General features: G+C 50.0%; 1 long non-coding RNA gene across 2 annotated transcripts; it reads left to right on the top strand.

Annotated features, from left to right (window-relative positions):
• The first annotated feature begins 18 nt into the window (after positions 1-18).
• On the top strand, positions 19-11,343 carry LOC125331664. Of its 2 annotated transcripts, none has more exons than XR_007206153.1 (4): positions 19-592; positions 3,590-3,718; positions 4,411-4,510; positions 6,746-11,343. It is a non-coding gene; the product is annotated as an uncharacterized LOC125331664 (long non-coding RNA). The 2 variants fall into 2 exon arrangements; XR_007206154.1 differs by having other exon boundaries at positions 9,355-11,343.
• Positions 11,344-11,682: the final 339 nt, after the last annotated feature.

An 11,682-nucleotide genomic window follows, 5' to 3' on the forward strand; every position in this document is an offset into this window, starting at 1 on the left:
GCGGTGCCTGAGGGGAGAAGCTGGGCGGGCGGCTCCGGAGTCCCGCGGATGGCTTCGGCTTCGCGCAGCCCCGGCCCTTCCTCGGCGCCCAGGTTCTGTCGGCGAGCTTGGGTGTTTCCGCGGAGAGCTGGGCCCGTGCTCTTGCTGAGCTCTCAGGCCTGGGCAGGCCTTGGGACCGGCCAAGGGCTGCTTGTTGGGCCCTCCTGGGGTCTCCCACTTCTTTTTCTGCCCGAAAAAGAGCAAAAAAACCAACTTTAACAAATATTCCGGGATGCTCAGGGCTTTTACGTGCTCCTCAGCCTCCTCTCCAGCCACGGCACAAAGCAGCTCTGTTTCTCCATGTTTTTAGCAGTGGCCGGTTCCTGCCAGGGCTTCCAGGGGCCAGAGGTGTCAATCCTTGTGGAAGTGCTGGGCATAGGATGGCCTGGAGGAGCTATTGGTGTGGATGACACTGAGATCACGGAGCACAGCACTGGGAGCACTGCAGAGGGATGGACTTTGGTGCTTTTGATTATGCTGTTGAATTAATGAGCCTCAAATTGGGACAGTTCATCTCACTGGCCTGGCACACAGATCATTGTTGCTCAGGAAGGTGAGGTTTAACACAAATAGAGTTTAAGCTGAACCCAAGTTTTCTGCTAAAAAGCACAGATAATTGACAGCTAGGTGATGCCAGAGTAGAAGTGCTACAGGTAGCCAAGGCATGGTAACCAGCCCTGAACTGACTTAAGGCAGCTGGGGAAAGGAAAATGTTAGTGGTTTAACACATGACTGGGGAAGAGGTGATTGACACTTTATTCCCAAACATCTAAGGCAGATAAAAGCAAGGAACGGATGTTATCTGCTGTGATTGCCGGAGCAGGGCTTTTGCCTGTGAGCCCTGTGGGACAGCAGACCTTTCATGTTTGCATAATGGGATCCAGGACTCAATCTTTCTTTAAGTTCCTAATATGAGTCACAGAGATAATTCTTTGATTTGGCCTGAGATTGCCAAGTATCGGAAGAGGATTTCCTAAATTATGTGTTTGGATATGGAGTCAAATAGCCCCTTGGCAAAGGCTAAATAGAATGGGATGTCTCCTGGTGTGCTATGTTCAAAACAGCATCATTTCTCAACTAGCTTTCTTTTTCTCCCCTTACCATTCCCCCACCCCCCCAAATTCCGATCATGGAAATTTTCTTGGCACATTACTTCACTTTCCCTTTGATTTATGTAGGCACCAGCCCTGTGAATTTGGCAGTTTGCCCTGTAGCATATCCTAGCACAAGCAGGTAGTTTGTCACCGTGTTTCGGGTGACAGTGGTGCTCTCTTCCAGCAGCACAGCAGGAGATGGCTGCAAGGGCGGGTTCCACCTCCTCAGCCTGATGCTTCCAGCCAGGGAGATGTTCCAGGTCCCTCTGCTCTCCAGGAAAAGCCTGTTTATCTTGGCCTTCTCCAAAGAGCTGGGCTTTGGGGCCTGGAACTGTGTAGGCACGTTCAGAGGGAAGCAACCATGAAACATGAGAGGCTGAGCAGAACAGACGTTTCTAATTTAAGGCTGGCCAGCAGTGCTACATCTGGGAACGCCTTCCAGTTGTCCAGGTTGGGTTTGCAAGTTCCTCTGCTAGGAACGGCTGTCACTGTCCTTCCATGTGTCACAGGGAATAAATGAACTCCAGTCGGCCTCTTTAATAAGACACACAGCTACAGCTCTTATTTCCCTCTCTCCCTTAGGGCAATTTCTCCTGGTAAATGGAGGGAAAGAAATAAATGCATATGTCCCTTGTGTCTGGAAATGATTGGGCTTCAGTTGTTACATCCTGGGCCAAAGGTTGCTCTCCAAGGAGTTCATCCCATAGGCTGGATTTGAACTTGCTGGCAAATGCCAGTTTCAATATGTGACCCATCCAGACCCTGGTGAGCTCTGAACCATACTGTTGTACACTAACCCTGTGTTTGAATCCATTTCTAATTGTGATAATTGAGTCATGCTAAGCCTGTGCATCATCTCTTTCAAGACTTCAGCCCTACCACATAGGCTAAATTTGTCCTTGGGTTGAAAAGCTGCTGCCTTTGGGCTTGTTCAAGGCTACGTTTGGCTCTGCAGGCCCCTCTTGCCACTGCTCTGTGAGCAGTGCCAAGCTGTTCTTCATGCATGGGGTCAGTCACAGCTCCTCGTAGCCCCTGGCGGGGTGTGCTGGTGATGGTGGCTGGGACAGCTCCAGGGACAGCTCGGGGACAGCTTGCAGGCTGTGTTCAAGCAGGGACAGGCTGCGGTGCCCGTGTGCAGATCTGGCCACCCAGGCCTGGTGCCAAGTAACAGAGAGAGCCAGGAGTTCAGAGCTGCTTTTTCTCTCTTTATGTGTTGTTTTTTTAGTTCCCTCATTGCAAGGAATGTCTCCCTCCAGCAGTAACGTCCCAGAGAGCTGCAGGTCAGGAAGCAGCATGAGAGAGGTTACCAGACCCTGCTGCCATCTGGCAGAGTGCCCCAGCTCCCCGTGTGCTGTGGAGAGAGCGTGTCATCCTCAGGGCCAAGGAGCAGTGGGAGGGGGACAGCCGCGATGGAGCCGGTGCCAGCCCAGCCGTCTGCCAGAGCTGAGGGACCAGAGTGGTCTAATAAATGCCTCTGGCAGGATAAACCATGGACAGAACCGCACCCCAGGAAAAGCCCTGTGTTCCTCTGTTTTTACAGGGCTGATGCCAAACTCAGAGCTGTGTCATCTGTCAGAGCAATTTGTTCTCAAGGAGGGAAGGAGAAGTTGTTTTCTGGAAGGAGGGGGTTGGCTGTGACCACAGAAGCACACTGAAGCCTGTAGCAGCAGGGAACAGGATTTATTCTGGTGTGATCCTCGTACCAGTGGGGAGCTTGCACCAGGAATGTGCAGGGACCATGAAACAGTATGTTGCTCTCTGAGGAGCCCAGGTCAGGGGCAGGAGAGAATAAACAGGGCTATGCATATGTAGCAGAAGTCATCCTGGCAATACCTTGAAGATTTTAATACAAATCTATCGGTGATCCTGAAAAAAACCTCCCTTCTTCAGACTTTATTGGTGTTTCACCATTTAACCTTAATCCAACAGCCTTTTGGCTGCCAGTGGGAGGCACAGGGCACTTCTCTCTCTGTTTTCAATCCTGAGCAAGGTGTTACACTTGCCAGTCATGAGAGCACAGGTATAAGTTTGCTTAGCCTTGCTAAGGCCCTCAAAAAGCAGCTGGAGAAAAAGAAAAAAAAAACACTCTTCCAGTTTCATTATTTTTACAACCTCATTTTTTAGCTCGTCAGCACAACTCACACTGAGCCTCTGCCAAGCAAAGCACACCGTTATTCTTATTTGGGGTTTCCACAGAATGGTGGACTTGGAGGGGGCTGTTTGGAGCTTGGCTCCTACTCTTTGTTCAGCTACTCTGGAAACACATCCTGCCTTAGCAGAGAGACAGTGGTGATGGGGTACTGTCTGCCTAGGGGCTGCTCCTCTGGCTTTTTTCAAGTTAATTTAGTGATCTGCAGTAGCCCATCCCTCCTCCCTCCTTATAGTGTTCACCTTTCTTTAAAATAATTTCTTCCTGGTTTAAAAAAAAAATAAATCTGGTTTTGTCTCCTTGTCAGACCACAAGACTCAGAAAAAAAATAATGAAAAAACCTGTCTGTGCACAGCAATTGTCTGAAGCATTGGGAAACACACAGGGAAAACCTCCTGGAAGAATATGGGAGAGCATCTGTGAGTCCTGCAAGGAGGTGAGACCACTGTGTGATGAGTGTTGTTGAAATAAGGAGAAAAAAAAATGTGGAAAAGAGGACACTTCATAACTTTAAAAAGTACTTTTAACTCTTCTTAAAGCTTACTAAAAATGTAACTGAAATAGCCATAGGCAGGCACTGGCAGGCTGTGAATGAAAAAAATCTGCCACACATGTACAGTTGAAATGCAAAACCTGAGCAAGGTATGTGGTCCACACCAGGAGAGCTGCTTTGGGCTGGGAGTGTCTGGATTTTGTCACAGGATCAGAGCATGTTTTGGATAGAGGGAACAGTGCTGTTTTAACTATATAAAAAATTGAGGGTGTGATTAGGGCTGCAACTCAAGCACTTCACAGTTCACGTAGGACCTGGGTACCCCACAGCTTGAAAATGCCTTCGGTGGACTGGCATCTGCAAAGCCAGAGGAGGAAGAGAGGAGGACAAAAGTGCGTGTTTTGGAAAAGACAGACGCTGCCTATCACTGAGAACCAAGGAGGCAGGGAAGCTGCTGTGCTTCCCGGCTCCAGAGGAGAAGGCTGGGGGTCCTAGCTGTGGGCAGAGGGGAGACCTGCTGGCTCCTGGGGCAGCAGCTGAATCTCACCCTTGTGCTGCAGATGAGGGCTGTGATCACCAAATCCTTGCAAGGCCTCACACAGAATCACATCTCTCCATCTGCTTGTTTGCCCCAGGGTTACAACCTCCCAAGGCCAGTGGTGGAGGCAAGAGCACCCGCGTTTGGCTGAAATCACGGAGATAAACACAGTGAAAGAGCCCCGCAGTGGAATCAAGGTAGGAACACCTGAGAGGCTGGTGCTGAGATCCCTGACCTGCGCTGGGCGTGCTGCGGTCCTGGCCGGCAGCTGCAGGAAGCGGTGCCACTTCTGCCCCGTCCAGACTGGGCGATGGAGCCCGTTCCCAGCTCTGAGGGGGGACAAAAAGCCTCACCGGCCCTCCGGCCATGTCCCTCCGGCCATGTCCCTCCGGCCATGTCCCCCGGCCCGCCATGGCCGCGCGGCGCCGCCAGGGGGCGCGCGGGGCGCGGCGCGGCGGGGTGGGGAGGGGCGGGGTCACCCCTTAGCCCCGCCCCCGGGCCCGCCCGGCCGCGGCGGCGCCGCCCCGAGGGCTGCGGCCTCACCTCGGCAACAGCGATCCCTCCCGCAGCATCCCGGCTGCAGCCCCCGGCGAGGCGGCACCTCCGGGCTGTTTGTGATGGGCAAGAGCCGCCCGGACCTGCGGGGATAGCGGGCACCTGGCGCTGCAGGGATCTGCAGGTTTCACTGTGCCCTCCCGCTGCCTGCCGGGCTCTGGGGCGGGCAGTCTGTCTGCTGGGGTCACTTCAGGAGGTGGTTTGTCCCCGGGGTGAAGGACGGAAGGTGAGGGAAAGGCTGTGCGGTGATGCAGTGCCCGAGTGCCACGGGACTGACGTGGGATTTAGTGCCCATCTCTCTGATAAGTGCTGTTGCATTTTAACTCCTGACCCTTTAAGGTCTGCCAAATGTGATGCCAGGACCCACCTGAGACCAGTACAGTTCTGTGGTCCACGATCCTGTCCTCAGTGAAGTCTGGCGAGGAATTGTCACTGGCCACTCAGCACAATAAGGAAGTTTCCATCTTCACATAGAGCAACTCCTCTTTCTCAGCTTGTTTTTGGAAAGGGAAGCACTTGCTGGTGTATCTATGTAGGAGCCTGTTGCTCATGTAGTGTTTAACCTGGATTTTAAAGCTTCAGTTTTGCAGGATCTGCCACACACAGCAGGAAGCTGAGGATCCCACTGCCAGCAACAAGAGGGGGTCATTTACAGATTGGCAGCTCTTTTGCTCTCTCCAGGAGGCCTGAGTTCAAGCAGTGAGATAATGCAGATTTCTCACCAGGTTACTAAATTTTTGAATCCGTCAGCAGGGACTTCCCTGAATCATGCTCTGTGAAGTGCCAGCTGGGATTTACATTTCTCCAGCAAAGGCACCCCTGAGCCCCTGCCTGGCTGAATCAAAATCTCTGACCCAAGCCCAGCTGTTCATGGACCTCAGCATGTGTGGACCTGGCGGTCAGCAGTGGCCCCTTCCCCATAGACAACCTCATCATACCCTGCCAGATGGCTGGTGGTGATTCCTTGCTATCGAAGGTCTCCCAAAGAGAGGGAGCATTAACCCCTTGTGAACAGCATTGGTCTGCAGCAGTGTATGCAGTCACTTTCCTGATAAGAAAAACATCAATGATCAAGGAAAAAAGAAATGTGAGGATCTTGTGATCCTTTGTTCTTATTTCTTTCTCTGAAGGCTTGGGCTCCTCACACGTAGCTCTCCTGCCTGCCTGCTAAGAAATATTTGATAAGACATTTGTGTTGTTTTTCCCTGAGTCAGAGAGCTGATCCATTCCAACAGAAAGGATGGCAGCCAGTGGCTCACTTAACCCCACACAGGTCACCCAGAAAGCAGCTAAAAGACAGCCTTAGCCCCCAGAAGGCCAGCCCCAGCTCTGATGTTGGTGTCTGAAGCAATTGGGCAGAACAGATGTTCCTCAGGCTGGTGTTGTCCTAGGGTAGATGGGATAATGCATCTTCTGTAGCCTCATTGCTCACAGGTTGGTTGAGAACTTCACTGAAGGAGACAAGCCCAGAGAGATCCTGTTTTTCTAAAAAAAGTAAGAGATGCTGATTTCTATTTGCCAGAAATTCCAGCAGTGATATGGAGCCAGTCCTGAATGCTGGAACAGAAAAACTGGGGCTGTAACACCCACTTAGAACCATTTCAGTTTAGGATCATGCTTTGCGAGGCATACCTTCAATTTGGTGGCTCAGAGATTTGCAAACAGTGAGTCATAACTCCCTGGGGTCAGAAATGCAGCTGCTGAGGCACAAGGCATTGAAAAGTGTTGTCCAAGATAAAAGCAAAGCAAACCTCACTGCCCACACACCCTTATCCTTCAAGGCTGAGTATCTTTGTCACAGTCTTTGAAAATATGCACTCAAAATTATACCAGCTTCTTGTGGTTACCATTGATACGGGATTTGCTTCTCCTTTTAGAGCAGACAAGAGGGGATTGCGAAAATCTGTCACTTGAAAAGAGTTGAAGAGATCTGAAGCTAATATGCAGAACCCCGTGCTTGCAGAGAGGTGCCTGGGGTTTGAGGTGGGAATCCTGCTGTGGGACATGTCTGAGTCCTTCCCATGGAGAGTCCCAGAGGAACTCCCTAGGCCTCTGCATACAACCCCTGTCTCTTAGGATTCAGGATGGACCTGCAGACCCCAGAGAGCATGCTGCATTGCAGCCAGTTTGGTTCCTACCCACGGAGAGCTGTCTTTGGGACATCTTTTGGCAATGACTCACTGTTAAGGAAGAGGCAGCATGCAAGTCACCTGTTCCACAAAGTGTCCCACTCACAGAGGTCACGTGGCACCGGGCTCCTGTCCCATGACACATTCTGGGTGCAATAACTGCATGACATGGCCACCTTTGCCACAAAACGCCTGGATGCAGAGCTCATGTGGCTGGTCCACCCCATCGCACAATACCCTGTGCAGAGAGGAGCAGTGGCACCAACTCTGGGTCCTGCTGAGTGTCCCAAGCATTGCCAGCCATCGGCCTGTCCTGCCTGTCCTCATGGCTTCAAAGGCACTAATGGCATGAGCTGACAGCTCTCAGGCTCTCTAGATGTTCACTGTGAAGACTTCAGTGCTTGGTAACAGCTCACAGAACTTGCTGCTTTGGTAACACACTCCTCATGCAAAACCTCGATCCCTGAACAAAGGCCTGTGCAGTTCTGTGCTGGCTGTTCACCTCTCTCTGTACCTATTTTTATGCCATTCCTACGGTTTAAAAAGCCTTTCAGAAATGTCTGTGTTTAGAAGGACACGGATCTGACAAAGTAACTGACTCACTCTGGCCTCAGGGAAGTTACTTCACTCTCTGGATCATCTTCTCCACTTGAGTATGAGAACAATCATATGAAATTACCTGGCATACCTTCAACACAGCTGTAAAAAAGTAATTAGCTGGTATTTAGGACTGGCTGTAAAAGTGGGAAGGTGCTGGTGGTGGTGGTGTTGGAGAACCTCTGTAGCTGGGGACGCAGGACAGCTGTGAGACCTGCAAGAGGCTCAGGTGATTGTCACTATTTGTGTGACAGCTCGTGGGTTTATGGTTATAAATAGTTTGTGGATGCCTCTCTGGCCCTGAGCACAGTCTGGCACATGAAAACACCCCTTCCTCTGTGACACTTGACTCTTCCATGGGCTTTGGTTTCCACCAGTCTAGGCCCAGATAAATACAGTAAGCTCAAGGCTGTGTGGTGCCCAGCTTACACCATGACCAGCAGCATGGGGTTGTTTCTTCCTGCCTGTCTTGCCAAGGCCAGCATAGATACTTGTCCAAGGGTGTCCCCTGTGCTCAGCATGTTGTCCACAGCCTCTGCAGGAGGTTAACTCAAAGGCAGAGCAGGTGTTTGGACCTTCTCATCTCAGGGAGTGAGCTGGCATCTAAGGGAAGATGCCAGCATTGCCACCTCCCAGTATCAAAGAGATGACAACTCTGCAGTAGTCTTGTGGCTGTTGCTATTGAACAGAGGGAAGCTGTCAAAATAGTCCAAAGCCACTTTTTCATGTGTCTCTTGTGTCTGGTGTGAGGGGACTTGGCACAATCAGGCTTTGCAGCGCTGGAGGTCGGCCCCACCCTCCCTGTGGGGCTCAGGCTTCCATGGCTTTAGACCCTGTACTGGTGCTTTGTCTTTAAGATGTTCATCCTCCAGCAGATGCATTTTCTCAGTGAGCACAGACGTAATCCCTGCACTGTGTTCAATGTCCTCTGCACCGCAGATTGGAGATCTGCCATGAGACAACGTGATTGCAGTTGCTTCCTACAGTTGGTATCTGGTGATCGAGTCTTGTCCAGAGCTACCTTTTCATTTTCATGTGATGCTGCTCTATGACTTGGAAACTATCAGAGGATTGCAAAGGTGAAAGCATTAGTAGATTACCAGAGCAGTATTTGTACTGCAGGGAGGGATTAGGGGACAGGGCAGGCAAAAGACTAGGCCTGTGCTCTTTCAAGTGGAAATGCATTGGTGACCATGCAATAGCAGATTTCTAATGAACAAAATGCCAGCAGAAGCAAGGGGAATCTGCTTTAGACAAGATAAATCAAAGAATGACAAAGCTTGGAGTACCAAAGCAACATTTTGTGTGTTTGCTGCATTTAAGTTCCCTTTTTTAATTTTCATATGTTGGATCATTATAATGACAGTTTGAGGAAGCTGGTCTGGAAGGCCAAAGGTGACAAGGGAAAGCATTGCACAGCCAGCTGAGAGAAGACAGCTACACACAGGGAGCTCTGGACAGTCAGTTTTCACTGAGGCACAGCCACTGTAGGCTGGTGCTACACCTTTCTGGGCACAGAGGCAAAGAAGGGTCCCAGGGACTGCAGGACTCTGAAGAGCAGAAATGTGCTGGACAAGTACCACGGGAATAAGGGGACCTCTCTTTTAATGTCACAGATGGCCGGGGGTGGGGGTAGCTGTGTGTCCACAGGAGAGGGGGAATACATTAAGCACTGTGGGGAATGTCAGATGCTCTCAGCTCACATCAAGGATCTGTAGGTGCCACAGCTGAGGTGATGTCCTCCCTGGGCCTCTCTGCAGGTGTTTTTGTACTGCTGTTCACTCCGTCATCTCACAGATGAGAAGGGAAAGGGAGAGGCCCTTTTGGTCCAAGGACAAAAGCAAAGAGGTGGGTGAGACATATAATGTTTTATTGTCTCTAATTGGATCAGGAAGATTAGTAAATAGAGATTAGGTGACACAAAAGGAAGAAAATCAAAGCAGGAGACATTCTCACTTCCTGGTTTAGAGGAATGAGTGCATGAAATAGGTTGAGGTTTCTGCACCAGTAAATGTCTAAAGACCTGTTATTATAACCTCAGAGATCCACTTAGCTGTGTGAAGGCCACTCAAGGATAGAGAATGGATTTCTTCAGAGCAGTGTTACTGATTGGGAACGATTGGCATTGGGTTTCAAACTGATCGGTTTTTATGGGTTTTCATTGGGTTTTGACATTCTACAGTTTCCTTCAGAGGCTGCTAAAACTCAGTGTGCTGAGCTGCTCACTGCAGCACGCTCCGGTGTCCCGCAGGACACGTGTTTATTTTGATTTGGGGGGTGGGGCATGTCAAGAGCCGCAACTCAATACTTCCATTTGCCAGCTCGTTACCACCATTCTTCTACTTTCACTCTGCCTCTGTGAATGTAGCTCCCATCCTGGATAGCAGGGACCTGTCTGCTGCCACTGGTCCTCTGGAGTGCCAGGATCTGTCTGTTCTTACAGGCAAGCAGGATGTCGCCTCATCAGCTTAAGAAAATGCTGTGTTCCCACAGAGGGTTGGAAAACAGCTGTTGGTCACGTCAAGAGCAAGCGGCACAGGAACTTGATGTGAAGTTCTGCATAACAAAAGTCTGTAATAGGTGGTGCCAGGATTGCTTTGCAGTACAGGAGGAAATTTCACTCGCAGATTTTGTTTGCTTTTCATATTGTGTAAAAAGCAAATAAAAAAAGGGAAACTTTTAAGAGAAGAGAGCTGAGGAACACGCAGTAATTTGCCATTAATGTCTGCCCATAGCAGCCCAGCATGTGGGTCTCCTGTTAAAGGCAATTGGCTGGGACACGCCAGTGCTCTGCTCCACCAGCTGCTGATGTGCTGAGGGCTTTTCCTCTTTTGTCCAGTTTGCATTTTAACTGGTACCAGGTTTTTCTGCAGCTCTTTGCATCCAATGGGGCACCCTAAAAGCACTAGTAAACTGCTGCTACAAGTTCCTTCTCTGGAGTCTGGAGCATCTCTCTTACGAGGAGAGACAGTGGGAGCTGGGCCTGTTTAGTCTGAAGAAGAGAAGACTGAGAGGGGATCTCTAATCCATACAAATATCTCAAAGATAGGTGCCAAAAAGATGGTGCCAGACTCTTCAGTGGTGCCCAGCGACAAGATGAGGAGCGAAGGCCATAAACTAAACCACAAGAAGTTCCTCCTCAACATGAGGGAGAATTTCTTCATGTTGAGGGTGGCAGAGCACTGGAACAGCTGCCCAGGGAGGATATGGAGTCTCAGCAGACTCTCAAATCCCACCTGGACGTGTTCCTGTGTCACCTGCTCTGGGTGACCCAGCCTGGAGCTGGGCTGCATGATCTCCAGAGATCCCTTTCAACCCCAGCAGGTCTGTGATTGTGTGATTTTCTTTTTAATGTTGCTGGAAGTAGCCTCGGTCCTTTATTGTTTTTCATTAGCTTTAAAAATACTTTTTTTCTCCCTGGTTGCTTTCCTGAGGTCATGAGCTAACTAACCCACAGCAGTCACATGACTTGGATGACCACAGAAGAATATTCAAGAATGCCGAGTAACAAAATGAACTTGCTGTCAACAGAGAGTAGAAAATACGGATTTCTCTTGTATCACTAGGATAATTGTTACCCCATGGAATATGGTCCAGAGACTTCAAAGGGTCCCATTTTACTTGCCTGCACTATTGATCTTGGTGCTGGCAACTGCCAGGTTAATCAATCTGAATATATATTCAACTGGCATCTTGTATCTTCTTTCCTGACAAGTGCTGTTGCTACTACCCCACTTTCGATTACAGCTGCGAGTAAAAATTCATAAATATTAAATATATGTAATCTAAAATATAGCCTCTTTATTTCTAATAGCAGTAACTAAGGTATTTTTTTCCACCTACTAATTTAACTGTAGACAACTCCCTGCTAGTTCTTCAACACATTTTAGAAGAGACCAAAGAACAGACTTGTGCCTGCGTGTCCCCAGCCTTTATTTCTGAAAACATGAAGGTTTCTCTGGTCCTTTCCTCCTCCCCTCAGCCCGGGGCGCGGTGTTCGCTGCCCTGCTGCGATGGAAGCCCGCGGGGGAGGCAGGTCCCTTCCCACCCCTCCCCTCTGTGCGGGTTCCGGTGGTACCTCAAACATT

This window comes from Corvus hawaiiensis, chromosome 11, assembly GCF_020740725.1.
Source record: "Corvus hawaiiensis isolate bCorHaw1 chromosome 11, bCorHaw1.pri.cur, whole genome shotgun sequence".
In the NCBI taxonomy this organism is placed as follows: domain Eukaryota; kingdom Metazoa; phylum Chordata; class Aves; order Passeriformes; family Corvidae; genus Corvus; species Corvus hawaiiensis.